General features: G+C 49.3%; 1 protein-coding gene across 4 annotated transcripts in view; it reads right to left on the bottom strand.

Moving 5' to 3' along the window:
- LOC128911761 (calcium-activated potassium channel subunit beta-2) overlaps positions 1-23,110 on the bottom strand; it is a 158,926-nt gene that overhangs the window by 99,395 nt on the left and 36,421 nt on the right. The window contains exon 1 of one of the 4 annotated variants that reach the window (XM_054207120.1): positions 9,040-9,603. The exons of 2 other annotated variants lie outside the window; for them this stretch is intronic. The gene's annotated coding sequence lies outside the window, so the exon portion shown is untranslated. Of the gene's footprint in view, positions 1-8,389; positions 8,493-9,039; positions 9,604-23,110 lie in introns of those variants that run through there. One more of the 4 variants, XM_054207121.1, reaches the window with a different exon arrangement.

Genomic DNA, 23,110 nt, shown 5'->3' on the forward strand with positions numbered 1-23,110 from the left:
TTCCCTTCTTGGCAGATTCTCTGTGGTTTTGTGCCCTCCGTGGGAGGCCACGCGCGGGGTGGTGGGATCCCCAGACACGATGTAACTTGGAGATCCCGGGGTCAGACTTCTCGACGCGTTTCAGCAACGGGGAAGGAGACCCGTCTTCCCTGTCCTTGCGTTCAGGGTGGGCTCAGCCCCCTGCTCACCCAGATGTTCCCGACACCTCATCCTTCTACCTTTCTCCTTGGCAAATGGAAGAGAGAAAAGAAACGGCATTTCTGAGATGTAATTAAGGCCTAACGAATGGGTCTTGGAGTTGTAAGGCAACTCATGCATTTATGCTTAAATCATTTTGGTGGTTGATTTAGAGCCAAATTACTGGCCTTACTGAGGCAATTAGCCTGATTATTGCCGGAGGGATACGCAGACAATTAAGGTGAGCAGTGTTTGTTCTTTCTTCTAGAAACCGGTTGCCTGTGCAGAAGTAGTTGACCCAGCGTAGTGGTGCTGAGGCAGTGTGGTGCTGGGCACTGACAGGAACCTTCAAACCCAGGCAAAAACCTGGTGTCTTTTGAAGAAGAGGGATGGAGAGATGGACCATCAGCCCGACGCTGCTCTGGGCGGAAAGCTAAAGCCTGACAGCGAGAGATGTGTCCTCCCGGGTTTGCTCTGTGGGACTGCAACTGTTGTTGCTTCCCCGGCTTCTCCAACGGAGGGAACCGGCTAATTAGATCTACAATTGCCGTTTATCAAAAGGAGCATCTGAAGTCTTCCAGTGATAATTTTTCTCTCTCTCCCTGCTATTTCTAAGGCACCTATCAATGTGGTACATAAGTACCATCTGGATATCTGGCTGGCGACCAGCAGCCTGTGACATGTGAGGCTTTTTAAATAGAGACAAGAGAACGGAGAGTAGAAAGAGCAAAGAGTTAGACAAACAGCATGTTTTAACGGAGGCTGAAGAGGGTGTAAGCGATCTCAGAAACAAAGAGGGCTGGAGAAATCCCTTTGTCCAGGATTTCTTGCTCAAAGAAGAGGTGGAGTACGTGAAATCTTCTAGGAACCTCTCCAGCTATATTTAAGTTGCCTGGGAAGCATGTCTGCAGACTAGATGGACGCTCAGCACGGAGCAGGAACATCTCTGCGGAGGAAACTTCTTCCTGCTCTGCCAGGAGAACCTCTGCATCTTGCGCTGGATGCCAGCACTCCTGTGCATTCACGGCACAGCTGTGCTTGAGTTTTATTAAGGAAGGGCAGAGCTTTGAGATCGAGAGTCCTGACTTCCTTCTCCCTCACCCTGGATTCGAGGAAATTTAGCGTTTTTATTTGGTTCTTAAGAAATCAAAGAAACTACAAAATGGGAATTTGCCTTTTTGATCAATATTAAGAGTCTATCAATAGTCCAAGGTTTTAGTGTGAACGCACTGAGGTCTTCTTGCTGGCGATAAATTCACTCGCGTCAATAGAGTTTACTGTTTGTGTTGTTATTGTCCCCCGTGCGGGTGCCTGTGTGTGCAGAAAATAATGTCTCGCTCTGGCAGAATATCGTTGCTAAGAAAACTTCTGCTGTCAATTACCGGGAATTTTCCCTCAACTCTTTTGATTCCGGAGCTGAGTTAGAGCCTCTGGTGTCACGACAGAATTTTGCAAGTTCCGTGATGGCTTTTGACAGCCCAGGTCCCAGCAGAGAAAGACTCCGCGCTTGAAATCAATCAACTTCTTCGTCACATAGGAAAAAAGAAGAAAGAAACCCGCCTGGAAACTCCAACCTGGTTTAAAAGGGGGATCCTCTCCGACTGAGCCGAGTCAGTGCAGAGATCCCTACGCGACCAGCGTATTCACGTAGGGACCCATCTGAAGGCGGGCGCACCTAACAAAGACATCCTCTTCATGCTTAACGCACCGCATAAATTGTTTTAAAATGCAGAGTTGTTTTGTGAGTTCTTAGGGAACAAGCGCATCCGCATAGGCATCTCTGAAGAGATTTTTTAATTAATTGCTTTCAGTCATTTTCTTTTTTGTAAAATTAGAACAATGATGGAATAGACTGGCTGTGGAGTTTGGCCGAGGAAAGATTATACTAATCCACTTGAAATATGACTAAAACAGAAAGCAAGAAGAGATAAAAGCAATTTTTTTTTTTTTTCAAAGCTTGTTTACCTGTGACAAAATCCTTCCAAATCAGCTGCACACGAATTACTGGATCGCCTTAATTAAACTCTACCAAAAAAGATTTTGTGGTGGACTTCTTGGGATATTTTGCAACCGGACAGTGTGCCCTGGGATGCTTTCTTGCAAGATGGGGGAACACGCATTTCAGGAGATTAATAACTAGGGGAGCAGCAGAGCTTTCAAAGAGCAGAGTGGCAGCAAGACCAACGTGTTATATGGAAGCAAAGGAAGAGGGGGAATTTGTCAGCAGTTTAGGCGGTACCCTGATACTTCATTAGCATGGGTTCTCAAACGTCAGGGGACTTTTCATGTGCAGATCCTCCAGTTAATAAAATGCTGTGGTTTCAAACAAGCTTCCTTTGTTCCCTGCTTGGATTGTTGCTGCCTGTGTCTTGAAGTGCACACGCTTTGTTGAAGGAATTGAAAGATGTCCTAGTTGCATTGATGTTTGCCGCTCAGGCTTGCTTTCTGAAACTCTTATTGCCTGGATCAGTAAACTTTGCCAAATCACAGCGGTCCTCCTTACACCTGCTCTGCAAGGACTGTTTTTTCACGGCTGAATCAATTCTTGCCCTATCAGCACATGAGCAGCTCTGGAATTCAAGGTATAAGCTTAAAAACTGCTCATCAATAAGGAGATGGGCCCCGACGATCGAAGGCCACTGAGGGAATACAAGCTGTTGTCCTTTTTTGCCTTTCAGTCCTTTTATAACACTTGGGCTCTGCAACGTGTTGCTGTGGTCGAGATGGGGTTATCTGCAGGCTGTTTCTGCAGCGGTCTCACCGGGACGTTAGGACAGAGGAATTTAGGGGTGTTTAGCTAGAAAATGTGCCGTGCCAGGGCTGTGATTGTTCCTCTCTCCTGGCTATGTCCTTCTCCTTGCTTTTCTTGCACCAGCTGTGGTGCTTGTTAGTTCCCAGCTGGGCTCCCTCCGCCAGCCAAAACCCGAGCACAGCTTCCTGAAGGTTTTGAGAGCTGAACGGACTCCCCAGAGGGCCAGGGAAGGTGCGGGAGGGGGCGGCTGGGTGGGAAAGGGGAAGGCAACGGGAGAACAAGGGGTGACACCAACCCTGGGGCATCCCAGCTGGTGGGTCCCTTGGACTGTCCCCCCCCAAAACAGATGCTCCTGACTGAGGTCGGAGAGTCGGTCTGTTTGGCAGCAGCGCTGAGGAGCACACCTGCTCCTGTGGATGGAGAGGGACACTAGTCTCCAGAAGGATTTTGCATTCCTTTGTTTCCTCTGACTTTGATTTACCCACGGGCTGTGACACTTTAAGTACCAGATATTAATTAGAAGTGGTAGGGAGTGTGTCCCAAAGGGACCATACTCCTGGTCCTCTCAGCATTCCTAGTTTGACTTATTTCAAGTTACTGCCCTGAAACATTATTTATTCACTCAGGAGCCTGACGATTATAAGGCCTATCTAAATTTGCAAATAACTAATGGTTGTCAGTAAGGAGTACCACTCTGCTGAGGTGGAAAATAGCTTGCCCGCAAGTGAAATACAGCCAAGTATATGGAATGTTTTCTGCAACACTTCTTTAAGGCAGGCAGTGTTATCTTGTCCCTTCTTTGGTACCGCACCTCAGCGGGTACGCAAGGACAGTGCCGTCCAGAGGGCTCCTGCCGCGATGGCGACCTTGGACAGATGAACCACTTTGGGCTTAATCAGAAACTTCAGTCCCACTCTGATCTCTGATCCACTGAAGGAGAAGTGGGGAAATGGGACAAATGCTCTTTTGTCTCCTCTGGTCTTCAAAACCCTTCTGGTGGTGGTTGATTTAGGACAATGCAGGGGCACGCAGAGCAGGAGGAACACTGAAGTCAGACAAAATTGCTGGGTACCTGGGGATGGCTGGGGTACAGCTCCTGGCTGCTTATGCCCATCACGTCCGCAGTCTGGGGACCTAGCTATAACTGCCTTTCAGTGTTTTGGAGACACTTAACATCTACAGCTAGTCTGATATTTTTCTCCTTTCCCCTGAAGGACACCTTCCCCATTGCTTGCGGATCTACCAGTTCCCTGCGATGGGGAGCTGTGGTGCGGATCAGCCCCAAGGGTTCCGCAGGCAAGACAGGCTGGTGCAGGCTTCGATGAGGTTTTGTCCAGTTATGTGCTGCAAAGGGTTACCTAAAGAGCTTGTGCATTCACTCTGGAGTAGTTTTGAAAGACTGTTGAGGACCTCAGAGCCACCGGGTCACTCCTGCTGTGGGGTTATAGGAGCAGATGATAAATAAGCAGCGGAGCCGCCCAGGTGCACTAGCGACTGTGTCGCTGCCTCCAACCTTTCAGGGGTCTTAGAAGAAGGTGCTTCAGGTCCAAGATGTTGCTGTGTGTCCCTGCAGGGCTTATCAGTAGGAACCAAGCATCAGAGGCACTGAAGCACGGTCCAGAGGGGCAACCAGCAATGTGGGGAGACAGGGCTGGGATTTGACTTTTTCTGTGTTTTCCCTTTAAAAATGAACAACTGCTTTATAAGTGGTCCATATAAAATTATCCCACTTGGCACAAGCAGAGGTGGGGGTTAATTATGGGCAATAGGACAGCTTTATATCAAGAAGGAAAAAGTATTTGAAGACCTAATGGGAGTTTCAGTGGTATGCAGGGGGAGTTTCAAGTCGGAATTTCATTCCAGACTGTATCGAGTGAATTTTTGTCCTACAAAGACCCTCTGTGTTTGCTTTGATTTTAGTTCCTCTCATTCTTCTCATTCTCTTTCTCTCCCCAAGCAATATTAATCTGGGGTTACGGGTGCCCTGAGAGAAGAGGAGCGCACATGTATTGCCCATAGCGGCTCTCCCTGTGCGGCTCGATGGCGCGCGCGATTGAGGCACGTTTCTCCTTTTAGAATAAATAAGGATATCGAGGATCATTGGACTTAAAAATCACCAAAAAGGTAAAAAAGGCCATCTAACGGGGGCATAACACTGCTGGTTGGCTGTCTGCAGCCACAGCAGCCCTGTTGTTTCAGCACACACCTGACTTATTCTACAGAAAGTGGGAAGTAGTTGGACAATACAGCTCACTCGGCAGGAGGCCTGAGGTTTCCTCCTATTTGACATAAATACGTACGCTGCAAAAATAATTCAAAAGGCAAATACATTCCTGCTTTGTAACCTTTTCCTCCTCATTTCTTTCTGAGTCAAAAGACCTCGGTGTTTTGACAGCTGATTTTATTTTTTGTCTCCGAGATAAAACACTTGACAGAAATTCTTCACCCAAGTGATTTTCGCTGCTTTGAAACCATGCACCAGATGCTAGTCAGCTAGTTGTCGTCTTGTCTGTTATTTTCACCGCTCTTCCATACCTCCGTGGCGTGTCGACAGACCCCTGCACGACGAAAGCTAAACCACGTCACCCCTTGCTTGCCTGGTCCTGCAGCGAGACCCACGTGGCACCCGCACGGGGAAGGACCAGGGGGCAACGGCTCCAGGGCTTGCCTTGGACTGGGTCTGGTAAGACAGTAAACCTTGAGGTTAGCGACCCAGATTCACTAGATTCATTGTTAAAATTGGACTTGTGAATGTATACATTAGTGCTGTGTGAATCCCTGTCTCCTAATGTAAACGGTGTGGGGGGCTGACCCCCCTCTGCCAGTGGTCACCCTTATTTTAACCTTCTTTCGATGCTTTCTGGCCTGCGCTCCCTGCATCGGCGCTGACGTTCTCCTCCCTGTTGGCTCTCTCCACGCCCCGCAATGTGCAAGACAGGCACAACAGGAGAGGCTGCCATGTGGGAAAGTTTAGAAATTTCCACGTTGGTCGTCTTTTTTCTTTTTTTTTTTTTTTTCTTCCTTTTATTTTGGCTGCACAAGCAGTTTCCACAGGCCATTGTGGACTTACACGGGAGAGTTAGGGAGAACGTGGGGACGTAGCAAACACCATGAGAGAAGTGCCCGTGCAGGGCGCAATGGATGATGCTGACTATTCGTTTTACCCAAGCCGCAAGAAATTCAAACACTTTTCATGAATATTCACAGGGAACCGAAAGCTCTTTAGCCCGGCTCTCACATCTGCCTGGCGGGAGCACTTCAGTGCTTATGTGTTGCTCGTATGACTACTCGCAAGACGCGAATTTTAAACCCGACTGCTCAGATAGTGATGGAAATCCGACATGAAACACTACACTTGGTTGTGAAATTTGCAATTCACTTTCCGCGCATTAGCTATACCAATCATCTCACCGAGGAGCACCACGCGACTGAACCAAGCAACGCAGTACGCATTTGCAAACATTCGCCGTTCCCAAAAGATCTGCAAGCCAAGAGTTACGCACCGAAGAAATTCCCAAATAATATCAGATAAATTAGAAAATTGCACGAGCTCGGTAGACAACTCATAAGCAAGAAGGGCAAGTGAGAGTTGTGGCAAAAAGTACTCGTTGGGCTTCTGAAGGAACATCATCTGCTGTGCATCGATGGAGCAGAGGGAATGCTGAGAGATTTGGAGTCACTTCGGACAATGCTCTCAGACGATGGCTGTTTGCTGCTGGCAGAAGTTTTTGTAAGCGGCAAATTTGTCTGGAATAGTTTTTGAAAGCAGATTTGGTTTTGGAGCCGGGGATTCGCAATGTGTCCGATTTTACAGCTGAAACATAGAACCCGCTCCTGCAACAACATCTCGCTTTGCGTTTTGCCCTATCTGGAGCGAAGAGCCCCATTCCCAGCCCCATTCCCTAAGCGCCGCCGTTGGCATTCCCATCGCTCCATTTGCAAGGCAGGGCAGAGGCCGGGGGACTTGCCCAAGTTCCCAAGAATCCAGCGGCTGGACGCAGGTCGAACGCACTCTCCCACCTCCGTGTGGTCTTTCCCCTTCGGCCCCTTCCCTCAGAAAGGCACCGAAGTAAAACAAAGTAAAATTGTCTCAGCCTCCGGACAAAAGCGAGATGGAGAATTAAAAATAGGTACTCGATTTCCACGTGCATTGCTCATTTCTGACACAGATTTAATATCTCTGCGTAATATCTCTTTGATCCATGCTGCAAACCGCCAGGAACAATTTCTTTGGAAGAAAGTTTTTGCTGTTATTGTTATATACAAAGTAGTGTATATGACACACATTGATACGATTTTTTCCCCCTGATTTGCAAGGCAAAGTAATAGTCTTGACTGAAAAGTTACTGCTTGGATCAAATGCAGAACATTTATGTTACGTTTCTTAAAAGGAATTCTTCCCATTCCTGATCCAGTAGTGCTTCTCTTTGGCACCATCTGCATTGACTTTGACCGAATGTATTTAGCGCTTTTGTTGTTAAATTGCCATCAGTGTTTTGTTATTGAATGAATGATATCGTGACCTATTTACAATGCAGTATAATACACTGAAATCTCCTTAAAGGGAACATTAGTCAGAATGAGTAAACTCAAATTACTCGGTGAGCCCCTGCTATGTATGGGAATTATTTTTTTTTCTAATGAAGATTTAATGAAAACAATCCGTCTAACAGAATTCTCGAAGTTGTCAGCTTTTGACAACAGTATTGTAAAGTATGCTTAATGACACCTACATTAAAGTAGATTTAAAATGGCATCATAACCTTAATTTTAAAATTTAGCACAGCAAGGGACACCATCCCTCTTACTGCAAGATATGCGACTCTCAGCCCCTTTAAGCGCGTTTTTAATAGCTCCTGCGAGAAGCATTTCCGCAAGCAGAACATTTTATTGTTACTAAATACCACTCGCTCCCAAGTCTCTCTGTTGTTTGGAAATGAAACTTTAACGCACAACGTCGAAACAATTCATCACGGCGGGGAACGCGACGCTCGCACCGCACACGCCAGACGGGAAGGATTCTGCCTGTGCACGGACGTGACATTTTCATTCATTAAGTTCCCGCTGGTTGTCTGGGCGGGAGGGTCGTATGCAACGACAGAAATGCAAACTTGGAGCCCAGCAGCCACCGGGACCCCGCGCGGACCCCGCCGCCCGGCTTCGCCATGCAGACCCCACTCTTTGACGTCTGGACGTTTTCTTGTCCATTATATGCTAAACGGGGGCGTCGTAAAAAAGTACAGGAGCCTTCTAACTTTGCGTGTCACCTCCTGGACTTCTGGCTGGGGAGAAAGAAGCTTTTCCAAGGGGAAGATTTCCCTTTATACCGCTGAGCGTTCGTTCCCCCCTCAGCCCTCGCTCCCAGCCCTTCCAGCATCCCGCGAAACCGTTTGCATCCTTCCCCCACACCGGCGTGGCTCAGAGGGAGGGTGGCGGGGGGTTGGGGGGGGGAAATCATACCTTTTTCTGTCTGAAACTACAGTTCTCGTCCAGCAAAACAATGCCAACGGTGCAGAGGAAGCTTTGATTATGCAAAATGGATGGACGCATCATGCCTTTTTTTGTTTTGTTTTGTTTTGTTTTGCAATAGGTTATAACCTAAGGAGTTCCTCACCCGGAAAATCCCTCCCGCCCCCCCACCCTGCCTCTGTTTTCCCCTTTTCAAATGACATAGGTAGCACTCCAGACACATTTTACACGTTAATAGCGTATTTCCCCTCATCTTACAGGCTCCATAGCTTTCCTCTTCCCCTTTTATTTTAGGGCAGCCTCCCCTCTCCCTTCTCCCAGCTCCGAAACAGCCCGCCTGGCTGGGGAGAAAAGCAGTAAAGTGTTTTCTGCGTGACCTCTATGTATTTTACTCCGTGGGAAGAGCAACGTGGAATGCACACTCAGCAGGCGGCGAGACTGGAGCCTCGAGGCATTTCTGCCATAAAAACGCAGGACTATCAACAGTATTTCCATCACACACACACACACATACCCCCCCCCCCGTCCCATCACCCCCTCCCCACCGCCGCCGCCTGGGTGCCGGGGGAGCCCAGGGAGCCGAGCACAAACAACGGGCACCGAGCAGCAACAGCTCCCTTTGTTTCCCATGCAAATCCTACCTCCGATAGTTGTCACATCTTCCTCCGAGGCGAAGCCTAATTATTAATAAACAGAGATCCAGCGGAATCCTCCAAACTGCCACCAGTTGTTAAGCGCTGTCATCCTTCCCTCCTGGCGCTTAAACCTTTTTGGACCATTAATGTGACAACCCCCGCTAACTCATAGCTTGGTACTCCCTGCTCAAAATGTCTGAGAGAGTTTGGGAGGACAATAGGAATGACAGGCACACTAGACAGCCATGCTTGCAATTAGTTATCTCAAGCTGACTTAAGGCTGTTTCGTCGTGCTTTTAAGGCATGCACTCGGTAGGGTTTATTAACCTCGGCTAGACGTGCCGTTCCTGCTTTTATTCAGTGCTGTAATAGGATGGCTGCTGGAAACGCAGCGATAGGTCTAACCCCATTCATCCCTCCGTAGCTTTTAAACCTCCCCCGGAGAAGAAATAGCTTCAGTCATCCTTAAACTTACTGAGGCTACTGTTTCTGCAGAGCAGGGTTTCACACATTGTTTGGAAACTAAGGAGAAAAATCACTCCCGGGAATGGAAGGTGCGGCGGCTCTCACCGCGGCTGCGAACGGCAAAATGAAGGCGGCGGCGTCCGCCCCCACCGCAAGCCCAGGCTGTCGCGGGAGTTAGTGAAAGTAGCGATGGGAAGCGGAAAGTTCATAAAACTCTATGTGGCAGATGTGGCACAAAGCGAACGAGGGGGGACGGACGGACCGGACCGTGCTTTGTATTTACAGAGTCAACGATGCTTCCCAAAAGGCAAAAACACCGTTTGCGGATCGCAGGGTCTCGCAATCTAAATTTGCAAGTTGACAGCGGCCAGGATAACGATGAGCAGAAGGAACGCGAGTGATGCACGGCGTTCGCAGTGCCTGCGGTGTGGGGAAGAGGGGCGCTGAGAGGATGCTGGTTTCGGTAAAACCATGCGCATCTTTAGATCCCAGCTCAGAAATATCAGTGCTCTGCTGAGACCTTGGAGCCTTTTTCTTCTTGCTTGTCGGTTAATGACCAGCCCGGGTGGAGATGGATCAACGCTTGTGAAACATCTGCTGCCAGCTCAGTGTTGCTGATCTCAGTGGGGTCCCTAGTGGACGAATGTAAAAGCCACCAGCGCAGATGTGGCTCTGCGGGCAGCAATGGCACGGGGGCCGAAGGACTGGAGAGGCGGCACGGGGGCCGAAGGACTGGAGAGGCAGCCCGGCGCCAAGGCAGGCTGGGAGAGAGCAAGGAGGGAAACGAGCACTTTTGCTGCTGGTTCAGCACCTGCTTGATTTTTCGGTACCACCCAGTTCACAGCCTTTGGCTTAAAATGAAAATACAAATGTCTCCACGCACGGAGACATCCCAGAAATGCATGGCGTTGGGAGAGAGTAAGGAGGAAAGCAGCTCAGGGTGACAACCCGGCTGTGGCTGCCTCACGCCCTGGGAATGAAGGGGTTAAGAGAGCCCTACTGCCAAATACGCATTAGGTTTTTAGACGACTGGGACCTGAGGGCACTGAGGGCTGGTTAAGGTGTGAGCCTTCTCCTTTGGTGTGGATTTGTGTTGGCCCTTTGCGCCGGTGACTGTCACAGACCACCCGAGAGTTGCCCTTTGCCGGAGCGGAGGCTGCTGGTCTGTGCTGAGCCAGCCGGGAAGTTCTGCCTTGCTCCCAGGGGAAAAGTGGGCCACGTAAACCCCTCTTTTTTCCCACATCGCTTCCTGCCACCATCCCACCAGATGCCCACACGGCCAAGGGCTTTACCAAACGGCGTGTGCTCCTCCTCCTGAACTGGCCTTCGTGGTAACTGCTGAATGAAAGCAAGCTTGTTGCTGGTGCAAGCCAGCCGTAGATGCCGATGGGCACATCTGGGGCTACCAGGAGCATGGCATTTGTCCTCAAATTAACATTTCTTCCAACAGACCCCGTGCTTCCCCATGCTGTACTTGCTGTCACTCTTGGGCATCCCCCCTTCTCCTTTCCACCCCCTGCTCCCTACACAGTCCGTCCGCTGGAGAGGGGGTCTCAGGGCTCCAGTTTTGTTTCTCAGCTTACAGCGGGGGATTATTAGCACCTTAAACTTCTCCCAGAATTGGAGGGAGCAAAAGGGAGCTTTTCATTTTGTAGGCACGCGTCTCAGGGTAGGACCGTTACGCGCAGACTGCCAGCACGGCCGCCAGAACAATACCTGCTTTGTGAATAATTTAAAGAATTTTTTCGCTGCCACTTACCCAGCGTTTTTCATAAGCCCTACATTCACCTTAAGGCAGAAAAAAAAAAAAAAGCGGGGGGGAGGAGGAAAAAGAAAAGTTCTCCTTGTCCTAAGCAATATACTTCTGTCTCACTAAGGGGCTCACTGGGCGACTGATTTGTACGTGGGATGACACAGCTGTTCACCAGACGTTCGAGAGCTTCCTGTTGGAGACACACAGGTCCAGGGGTGCTGGCTTTGTTGGTGATGTTTTGAGAGATTTCACTACTGAACTGGATGCATCAGTGTGTTCAATGACGGGTTAAAGCAGGTGACCATTGCCGCCCACGTCCACAGTTCACCAGTTATCTACGCTGGATACAAGGTGGCTCCTAAAAGAAAGGATGACTGTCCCCGCTCCGCGCTTCCTTCTGCAGTGAAGGAGCTGCCGATGGACCTCCCCGCCACAGTGACCCCAAAGGCTGCAGCCCTTTGCAGTAGGTTAAAGTCACTCAGACTTGGTGGTCAACAGGTGATAACCATCTGTGAGAGCTGAGTAAGCGAATGGACAAGGAGATGTACTTGCACTGGGTGGTAACTGAAAGGGGGGTAAACTGTTCAAGGTGTAAGGTGTGGGCCAATGGAGGATGATCAGGAAGTTCTAGGGGCTGATTAGTTCAAAATGGTTCAACCTTAGGGAGATATTCTGAGATACTCCCCGTTTCCTCAGGCTTTTTCTAATCACTGAGCAGCAACAGCAGCTGCCATCAGTGATGGGACTCATGCGTCCTCCCTGTCCTTGCTACGGCTCTACTGCTCTTGCATTTTCCCGATGCACCAATCTGCTCCTGGCTGGAAACAAGATATAGAAAGCGAGGGAGCGCCGATCTGATCAGGCGTGGCAATTTTCTGTCTTCCTGGACCGTATGAATGTTGCAAAGCAGGATTGCCTTGGGAAACAGAGGGCTCCCAAGTGCTTTCCCTTTGCCCTCCATCAGCACAACCCCACTGACTTCCATGGGAGCTGAGGTTGCTGCTCAGCCCTGCAGCAGTAGACCCTCTTTAGAAAACTCATTGCCTGCAAAGGAGCTGCAACAATTTAAAACGTCTCTGTTTCTGAGGGATATTAGCTTAGGAAACAGCCAAGGAGGATGAAAGAGGGGACGAATTCAGAAGATTTGTAGTTTGCGTGCTGACTCTAAGTCAAACAATATAATGAATGGGGCAACTAATGCATAATTTCATTATGAGTCATCCTAATTATAAGGAGAATTTGATGGATACGTAACTAGAAAGTGTAACTGTCTGTTACAAATACACATTTCTAATTGCACAGGGAAGTACACAATGTAATTAAAGCTGCAGGTTACACATACAATAACCTTTTCTTCCCCTGTGGAGGCAATTTCTTCAGGAACAGTATGAATTTGTTTTGAAGTTGCGTACCTATCAGACAGCATTCTTTCTGCCCACTGGCTGAGTCTTTTTCAAACAGCAGCACGGAGTCTCACTAATCCATAGATACTTGGTGTGAATTGGGTATTAAAGGAATCGCAGGGATGATCCGTTGATGGTTCTTCCATGTTGGGTCCCTCTGTAGAGTGTCAGTGGTCAATGCAGTGTTGGCCTGGCAGGGCTACAGATGTGACATGCATGGCAGGTAATGGGTTGTATTAATTATGTATAATCACAGCGTTAAATGAAAATTAGTCCTAACAAGGAGAAGGATCCTTCAAAAGTGGTCCAATTCTGTCATACTCATCTAGATAGTCTTCGGCTTTGTGGAGCCTGAACTCAGAGCTGAGTTTTGCAGATGGTCACTATTCCCTAGAAAGGGTGAGTCCAGCGTGGCGGAAGAGTAATTCCTAATGGTGATCTTGGCTACGTGCATTAATCCCACCTCTGTCTTTTAAATGCAAGAATTAGAAAGCCGGCTGATGGCAGTTCCTGCACTTACAGCTCTGGCTGGTCTCCCGTCTTTTCCCTGCAGTAAAACAGGCAGCACCTGTGCCTTCTGCAACTTCTTTTTTTTACAGGAGAGCAATAGCTGACGTGCTGCCGCAGGAAAACAGCCAGGCTGTCCTGGGTGACTGGTCAGAAACTATTATCTGTAGCATAAAGTCAGAAATCCCTTGTTTACTGATGGTGAAATGCAAGCCCCTGTTGGGCTGCAGTCTTGCAGTCTCTCTCGTGCCGAGAATGACAGGACACCCGAGCGTCCTGGAAATCTGTTGGTTTAACTGAGTTATATTACACCGACTAGCTAATGGCTTCCCCATGCTGCTTGATTGTCCCCCTTTATACGCCGACTCTGTCTTTTTCTCACATGGCTCTTTTTGAGCCACTTGCCTAGGAGAAAATAACTACATGTGGAGTGGTGTTAAATGACCCAGAAGTTGCTGCTTTGCAGGCTGACGGTATTTGATGCAAATAGCTGGCTTCTCGCTGTGAAAATCTCCTCGGTTGACAATCCATTGGGTACTCTTGACGATAGTTGACCGAGGAGTTAAAACACAGGCTCCTCTTTGCATATTCACACTATCATTCTTACAGAACTGCCGGTATTAAATTCTTCCTGCGCAGTTTCAGCGGAGGCCTTTCCACTCCCCATTTGTTCAACAGCTGCTGGAGCGCTTTGCTCCTTCTCTTTGCCTTCAGCTCTTGCCATCTGCCATCATTAAGTTGCCCAGGTGTCGGAAGTCTTCTTGCACTTCTCTTGTAAACATTATTCTGCCGCCTTCTTCACTAACTCAACCTTCATTTATATAGAGGCTGATAGATCAGGCTAGCTGTTCTCAAAACATCTGCTACATTTCATACTTTATGGGGGCGGATGGGGAACGGAGTATGTATACTTGCTGGCAAAAGTAAAGACTGGTTAACTCTTCCTTCACTTTCCGTCTCCAAGAGATAACTGTTTCCCTGCACTTCTAGATGCGCCAGTTAATTGATACTGGCCAGTTGGGATGTTACCTAGAGCAAATATATCACGAACCACAGATAATTTTCCGAAACGTCAAAGCTTCCACATACCGCAACGATGCTGGCTCCTCAGTGGTACTGAGGAGCAGCGGAGACGGGATGTACCTAAGGCAGTTATCAGCAAAGGCATCAAAATAAACCTTTTTTCCTTTTTATAATGCTTTTGCTGGTGCTAACAGGGGCCACTCCGCTGACTTTGGTACGTTTTCTGCTCAGATACAGGTCAGGCAGCCTTTTACGATTACCTGGAGGGGAAATCCACACACAAAGAGCATCTTTCACAATGATGGGTAGTGTAAACTATTGAATTCTTTTGGCAGAGACGATGAAATTAAATGACTTCTGGGGTGCCCAATCCTCCTCAGTAAATCACTGAAGACTGGCTGCGCGTTTGAACAGCAACAGAACGGAATCCAGCAAGCCCGGCTGCTTACACAATGCTGCTCGCTGGGCCCAGCGAGTGTTTTGCGGCTTTAAGGCCGGTAAAACATGTATCTGAGGATGCTCACCCAGCCGCCGGGGCCAGTCTCCAGCCCCAGCGTTGCGTAATTCCAACAGGATTCCACACCTCAGCGATTCTACTCTCCTCCGTTTGGGTCTCAGCGCCGGCGCTTTCAAAGCCTGATTTTGCGCGCAACTGTTGGGCAAAGACGGTTTCCTGCTCTGAGGAGTTCTGCCGAGCAGCCACTGCTGCCTGCTGCTTTCCCATTTGTTAAGCGATGGATTACTGTTCAAACATCTGCAGCCCGCGTCGGTCTAAGCTCTGCGCGCAGTTCTCCAAAGGTACTCCTCGCCTGGAACGCCGCCATCAGGGGTTGTCTCTTGCTTGTTCCGTAGCTTCCTGAAGCGCTGCTCCAATGGACGCCGCGGTGGTTTCCTCGCTTTGTGACGGGTAACGCGCCGCGCTACTCACCTTCCACAGAAAACCCAAATGGGCCACGTAAACGCTCTCTGATTTTTACATAGAGCTGTTTCTCCGTCAACTCTCCGTGGCTTTTTTTGTCCACACTTTCCTATTCCTGTGTTAATCTTACTTCCCCAGCAACTTTAGCAAGATATTGCTAGATAATTCTCTCCTCGCCTTTTTTCCACCCCCCCGCAAATCATTTGCTATGCAGCGTTCGCCTTTCCTCAGGATTCAAGTATCTCCTTTAATCTGTTCTTCCTTTCATTCTTTACTCAGCTGCTGCTTGGCTTTGGTGGAATAGTCACTTCTCTGATGAAGCTCATGCTTCTATTTCTGTTCTCTCTCTTTTTGAAAGGTCTTTTGCATCAGCGAGATGCCTGTTTGGGTGTCTTTGATGAGTTGGCGCTGCACGCTGAGCTCTGCGCTCCAGGTGTGAGAGGTGGAGTTGTGGAGAGAGCACACAAAGGGGGAGGGAAGGGGACTTCGCCGTGCCGGGGGGAGTTTTCGATGGAGCAACGACAGAACCAGGCAGGTAAATAGCCTGGGAGCCGGGATCCATGCCGCGGAGAGGCTGTTTTGTGGTGCTGTGCCTCAGTTTCCCCACATTTAAGCCAAGAATAATCCTCCCCCTTTATAAAGTGCTTTGCGAGCTTTGCCCAAGAACTGAAAGAAGACAACTGGAACTCGGTCTTGTTAAGGTTGTGTTATTGCTGTCGTGCTGATAAACTTTAAATTCAGAATGGCGAGAGCTTAAAAATGCCTAAGGAGCCTCTGCATGGCGCGGCGCGTTTTATACTGTACGTTGCTGGTCACATACGTCAGCTCCTGAAGGCCCAGCCTCCCCTGCAGGGTCCTCACCGCCATCTCGCAGCCATTTCACTTCTCTTCTTGGGGCTAGAGGGCACCCAGAAGGAAAGGCTGGTTTTCCTCTGAGTCCAAGACGCCGGCGCCTCGGGGTCTCAGCAGAGCTGTCACAACTCCACTTCTCCCGTTCTCCCCCCGTCTTAATGTCCCTTGTCTTGATGTCCCTGGCTCTCGTGTCCGTGATTACCACGGATGCTTACGCGGGATGCGGCGGGTGTTGCGGCCCTGCATGGGGGGGTGAAGAAGGGTTTGGGTGGCAGCTTCACAGCCGCCGAGGAGCAGGAGGGACGTTGCCTGTGCTGATTTCAAAGCCCAGCCTGCTTGGAGAAAACCCGTGCTGGCAGGGACAGGAGAAGCCTCTCACAAGGCGCCGCTTTTTAATTTTATTGACTTCTAGTCTGTAGCAGGTACTCGGAGGGGCTTAACCCACACCGGGGCACGCTGTCACAGGGTGCGTGGCGGCTGCCGAAACTAGGGCGGAGGATTTATACTTGTGAACATCAGAAATTCACCAAGGTTCAAAATCTTCCCGCAGTCTTCCTGCGTAAATCTGTAGCGACCGGAGGGATTTGACTGTATTTACTGCAGCAGAGTTTGGGATTTATACCACTGAGGACAACGCTTGGTCTTCAGCACACGGGTCGGAAGATATACAGGTTTTGTACCAAGTTATCGTCCCCCTGTGAAAAACTTACAGCCCCTGTGCAAAGCCGCCACCTCCTCCCCGCCATCGCAACCGCTGAGGACGCAGGACGTGCTTACGGATAAATGACTCGGGGGAGGAAAAGTGGTATTTGGAAACCAAGCAGGTGCTTTCCAGGAGGAAGAAAGCGGAACGATAAAGCTTTGCCTTTAACACAGGCTACAGGGACACTGCTTTGGCGTAAACACACGTTTTTTTCATTGATAAAAGAAATCTCCGTTTTCCATCCTCTCTGATACGTTTTTCAGTCTTGCATATGCAATAATATTAATGTATCATCAAAGGCTGAAGAGGACTCCAGAGGAATTTAGCCAGTGACTTATCTCTGTTTTTAATTACCTGATGCTATTTGTTTACATCTGTTTGCAATGGTTTTATACTCACTACGCCTATTGAGGTAATGTCGCATTATTTCTCCCCTTTAGGTAATTTTAAAAACAGAAAAAAAAAAAAAGAAGAAAAAGGAACAACCTGTCCATAAATACACCTGTAATCTGACCTTTTCCCTGCTCTGAGAAGTTTTAAGTAGATTCTCTATAATTTTGTGTCTGTACTTGCTCTATTTTGGGACTCTCAGAAATAACCTTGCGTCCAAAGTGTGGACTCTAAGAGGCACAGAGGAGTGACTGCAGGCTGCGGAGTTCATCCCTACCGGGACGAGGGGCCGTATCCTCAGCAAAAAAAGCACCGCGTGAGGATTTGTCCAAGAGTACACACATCCTACCCTTCTCTTGCAGGGGCTCCCAGCTGGAGCTGGAGACCACGTGTTCTAATGGCGAGTGCATAAAACAAGCCTGAAAAAACAGCCCCAGAAACTCTTTACTTGGGCAACGGATGTCCCAGCTCCAGCGCGAGCAGCTGGACGTTGCAGGATCAGGCTCTGGGGGGGGGGCATTTTGGCCGCAGCTGCCTGTGCTTAAAGATAAAAGCACCACGATGTGCCTCCCGTACGCACAAACGCCCGCGCACGGGCGCACACCGCATCCCTAACCCTCGTCTCTCTCCTCCAACCCACTCTCCTCCCACCCACAGCCACCGCAAGAAGGATGTCTTGTCTTTACTTAGTTTTCGTGCTTATATTTCACATACTTCAACTAGTAAATAAAACCCCAGCCCCTGGAAAACCAAAACCCCTTGGGGAGAAGCATGACGGGTCTGGTAGCGCAGGAACAAACATCCCCAGGGGCGCGTTCACCTCACACAGTGTGCCTGCTTCCCTTTTCCTCCCCAAAATCGCTGTTATTTTTGCGCAGAGGACTAGAGCGACTCTCTCCCTTCTTCGCCCTCTGTCCCTCCTCGCCGGTGCTCAGGCGGCTCATTAGCCCCCGCCAGGCCGGTGGGGTTGAGCCAGGCTCAGCCTCCAGCAGCAAACGAACGTTATCCCTCAGCAAAGGAGCGGCCGCTCCTTGGAGCACCCGCCTGGCTCCCCGGGCACGTCGCCGTGTGGGCAGAGTGGAGGGAAATAACCGCCATAGAGTAACAGGCCCTCGGCCGGCTCACTAACGCTGACAGCAGCGAGTCCACCAGACAAGCAAAGCATAGAATTAGAGAATCGCCTGGGCTGGAAGGGACCTTTCAGATCATCGAGTCCAACCATCAACCTGACTCTGACAAAACCACCACTACCCCACGTCCCTCAGCACCACGTCTGCCCGGCTTTTAAATACCTCCAGGGATGGTGACTCCACCACTGCCCTGGGCAGCCTGGTCCAATGCTTGACAACCCTTTTGGTGTAGAAGTTTTTCCTAATATCCATCCTAACCCTCCCCTGGCGCAACTTGACGCCGTTTCCTCTTGTCCCATCGCCTGTTCCTTGGGAGAAGAGCCCGACCCCCCCTGGCTGCCCCCTCCTTTCAGGGAGCTGTAGAGAGCGAGAAGGTCTCCCCTCAGTCTCCTCTTCTCCAGGCTGAACACCCCCAGCTCCCTCAGCCGCTCCTCACAGCACTTGTGCTCCAGACCCCTCACCAGCTCCGTTGCCCTTCTCTGGACACGCTCCAGCCCCTCCATGTCTTTCTTGTGGTGAGGGGCCCAAAACTGGACACAGCCCTCGAGGTGGGGGCTCACCAGTGCCCAGTACAAGATGACTACCCCAGTCCTACTCACCACACTGTTCCTGACACAGGCCAGGATGCTGTTGACCACCTTGGCTACCTGGGCACACTGCTGGCTCGTATTCAGCCGGCAGTTGACCAACACCCCCATGTCCTTTTCTGTCCCTCTTGGCCCAATGCAAAACCTCTGCTCCGGTGATTTTTAATTGCTGGCCGGTACGAAAGGGTCGGGAAGCCCATGTAAGCAGGGAGGTCTCTTAAGCTGTGAGGAGTGGTGGGAGCCCATCAAGCATGAAAGGTGCTACCTGGTATTGTGGCACGGTGTGCTCTCTCCCCGCGGGCGTGCACGGGCATTGTACGGCGCAGCTGACACGGAGGAGCACTGGGAGGATGGCAGGGATGGTGGGGACGGTCCTGGAGCGTGAAGCTCCCTGCACTGGGGCTTTGCTTTCCCAGGCTTCCTGCCTGAGCTTGGCACAGCCTTTCCTAGCAGAGAAAGGAAGGCTCTCTACAAGAGAGCCTCCATGCCCTGCATCAGTGACGGACATCTGCCTTGCGTGCAGTCTGCAGGGTTTAAAATCTGTGTGAAAAGCTGTTTCAAAAGAGAGTAACTTTCCCGTCGGCGGGAGGCAGAGCTGTGCCCCCGTGGGAGCAGGGTGGGTGCCTGCCGACCCAGGGCTGGGCGCCTGCGGTGCCATCGCCGCTGCTGCCCCTCTTTCCTCTATAGGGAAACTCGGGGGGAAGCCAAAGCAGGGGCTGCGTTCGTAGATGAGGTCAGCAACAAGCTACTTCAGCGCACTTGCCAAGATAGGCTTTCAAGCAAGAGGAAATCCAAACGACACCTTTCGAAGAGGTAAAGACGTTGAGACCCAATTCAGGTCTCAGCTCCACCTCTGTAAATACTGAGCAACTCCCCGGCAGTCGATAGAGTTACTCCTATCTCTGCCGGTGGGGACGGGCAGAATTTGTCAAACCCAGAATAGCATGAAGGATCCTTGATCTGGAGCCAATTAGGAGCCCAGCGTTACTAGGCTGGTAGCAAGTGACGTCTCTCCCACACACCGCGATGAGGAATACAGGTCTGAGTCCAAAAGTTGAAGATCTGCTTTTCCTTCCCTCTCTTTTGCAAAGAAATCAATCACGTGCCTTAATTATTTTGGACAGCTCGGTCCTTTCAGGGTTCCCTTTCGGGGACCGCTCCATTGCGTCAAGAGCTGTTGAACAAAAAGACACCGTCTGCCCAAAGTCGTTCATGTGTTTTATTCCGGCAGCCTCTTGATATTTTAGCTACTAGAACATTCCTTGGCCCATATGAAATATTTGAGACGCTGTGAAGAAATTTCATGCCGTTAATTTTTAATATAGCCATTTTTAATGAAATAGAGGACCAAGATTCCGCGTTTATATATTTGGTATGATATATATGAGATATATTCTCTCCTGTATAATTACTACTGCCTGCTGTAATTCCTGACTCTAGACGTACAAACGCGTTTTACTCATAAAAACTTAAATCCTGAAGTGGGATTTTGCTCCAGAGATCTTTTTGTGCGTTTAACAATAACACTCAATACTGTTTCAGTGCGATGGGAGAACCACCTAAATGTACGTATGAGCCCCGTTACTGACAAGCAATATAGTTTTGCAAAGGAAGTCTTAAATTTTCCTGAGGCCCTTCTGCTTTCAGTGGGTTGACAGGAATATAAACGAGAAGGAAATTTCCCCCTTTGCTGGCATCTGATTTCTGAATTGGATTAATTACGACAAGAGCTTTTTTCCCTGCGTAATCACATCTGCTAAAATTTCCTTACTAGGCTCATAAAACTGTTTTGTGAAACAGAGAAAATGAAATGGGGTTTTCTTTGCCACGAAGTTCAAATTTGTCTGAACTTTCCACTGGACTCTGGTATCCTTTTAGGGTCTGTCTTTGATAATAATCATGTTTGGGTTTCATTCCTTTCTCTTCCAATTCCAGTCACTGACCATTCGTTTTGTTTTTTGTAATACCAGTAAGAGATTAATTGTCCATGCGAGGCTGTTTGATACGGTCCTAGAACCGCTCGAGTGAAATGCCCTCATTTTTCTTAATTTTCGTTAACGCGTCAACTTTATTGTTTGTATGTATAAAGAGTTAGTAAAATGCCATATTGCGGCCCTGTGCAGTCCGGCTGGGAGGTCCGTCTCAGCAGCTGTTCCAGCGGCCGCGGTGCTCCCACACCTGGGGGTGGATGCTCAGACCGAGGAGGGTGAGACGCGGGGCCCGGCCGAGGGCCATGCCGAATGAAGGTGTGGTGAGGGGCAAGCTCAAGAGTGTATCATCGGCCACGAGAAAGCAAAAACGAAGCACAAAGATGTGCCGTGACCTGTGCAAGGCACACCATTTCTGGGATTGAAACCTCTCCTCGGGCTTCTGGCCTCCTCTGCCCCCATCTTCCTCCCTCGGATAAACTGCATGTCGGGTGGGCTAATGATCTCTTTCGGGCTTACTCACGGACTAGATCTATGAAAAGCTGGTGCTGTTTATTATCTGGCAGGGTGCAGTCGCACCTGGCCATGCTACGGGACGGTAACAGCACCAGAGCAAGGTGAGGCACCAGGGGCTTGAGGGGGAAAAGCCTTAGAGCCACCCCGGCTGGGCAAAGGAAGAGGAATTCCTTGGAGGGTGGGATGAACGGAGGAGGGACAACTAGGGAGAGGAAAGACGTTAATACGAATAACTTGCTAACATAAATTTGGCACCCAGGAGCCTATCCGGTCCCCAAATCCAGGTCCTTTTCCGTGAGTGACCGAAGGATATAGAGATGCTTAGGAATTAGATCGCCGGCCAGAAGGCTGCGAACATCTAAGAGCCCGTTAGCTGCACTGTCCAGAAGCCTTTGGATCAAATGTAAGCAAACCACGTGTAATATTCTCAATTTTATTTTCATTTCTAATCACCTGCTTCTAGGCACTCTGCAATTCTCTGGCCCGGTCTAAGGAGCAGATTCCCCAACTGCTGTGGGAAAAGGTACAGCTTTTGGATTCCATCGGTCATGTGGAAATACAGGTCTTGCGTTACCTCTCTAGAACTCGGCCTGTTTGAATCCTAAACCCCTGGTTCTGTACTTTGACACTGTAGAAGTCTGATTTCAAACCACTTTTGAAGTCAAGAATGTAGAAAACTCCAAACATCAGGAAAAAAAAAAAAAAAAGTAGAAAAAGCAGGTAATAAAGGTTAGCTGCTATTCTGCTATGGCTTTGCTGGAGCCAATACGTAGGGAATCCGCATGCAGACGGGACACTGTTCCTGTCACCCCTTTGTATAGTTCTTGCTTAGTATATTTTAAGAGAAAAATGCGATCGATGTGACCAAGGGCCGGTTCGTCTGACCTCAGCGTCACCCAAAGCTCTATGAAGGAGAAGGACTTCTGTTTGAAGGAACGGATGCCATGCGGCTTTACCAAAGCTGTATTGTGTCAGGCGAATTTGATGATTTTATTTGATAAGATAATTGATTTTCTTGACAAAAGCAGCGCAGTAGATTTAATCTCTCTGGACTCCTACAAAGCATTTGTCATAGTGAAAGATCAGTCAAACTGGAGAAAATGGGGATTAGGGGAATTGTGCAGGAAACATCTGGAGAATTAGGGAGAGTCTATAATGTATTTGGGAAAGTTCGGGGTGCAGTGGCTGCGCCTGGAGTCCCTTCAGGGGTGGTGGGGAAGGTTATTTGTGTTTCTAGTGTTCCTGGCACAAAAGGAGAAGGTTTAACATTCGCGGCTGAGATAAATTAGAGTGGATTAGCACAGTCGTGGCGGTCCAGGAAACTGTATTATAAAAATGGGATGCTCTTGAGGGCTGCAGTAGGACAGATGGAAGTGTGAAGTTGGATGTAATCGCCCAAAAAGCAGGGCTGAGTACTGAGGGAATCATGCCACGCATTACTTCTGTGAAACGGGGCATATCTTTTGGAAGTGATAGAGGAGAAGAAAGTGAAGTTAGCTGTTCTGGGGTGCACCGAGGGACCCTGAAGAAGGAAATCTGTGAAACTCTGATGCATCACACATCCAGCGTGAACATCACTCATCCAGGGCCTGATGAGACCCTACCTGGAGCGCCAGGTGGTCAGTCCTGGCACACAAGTGCAGAAAAGGTCTGTTAAAATAGGATCAGCTGCAGAGAAATGCAGCCTTTATTTGGCTTTGAGAGATGTGATGGCTGTCTGTAAAGGCAGGGGGGAGGAGGGTTAACTCTGGAGAGTGAGGAGAGCTATTTAAACTCAAGAACAGCATTGGCATAAGAACAAATAGGTATAAATGGGTCACGGATAAACTTAGGCTGGAAATTCTGAGGTTTCCAGCCATCAGAAGAACGAGGCACTAAATTAGTCCTCTTGGCAAAGAGGT

The sequence above is a fragment of the Rissa tridactyla genome, chromosome 6, assembly GCF_028500815.1.
Source record: "Rissa tridactyla isolate bRisTri1 chromosome 6, bRisTri1.patW.cur.20221130, whole genome shotgun sequence".
In the NCBI taxonomy this organism is placed as follows: domain Eukaryota; kingdom Metazoa; phylum Chordata; class Aves; order Charadriiformes; family Laridae; genus Rissa; species Rissa tridactyla.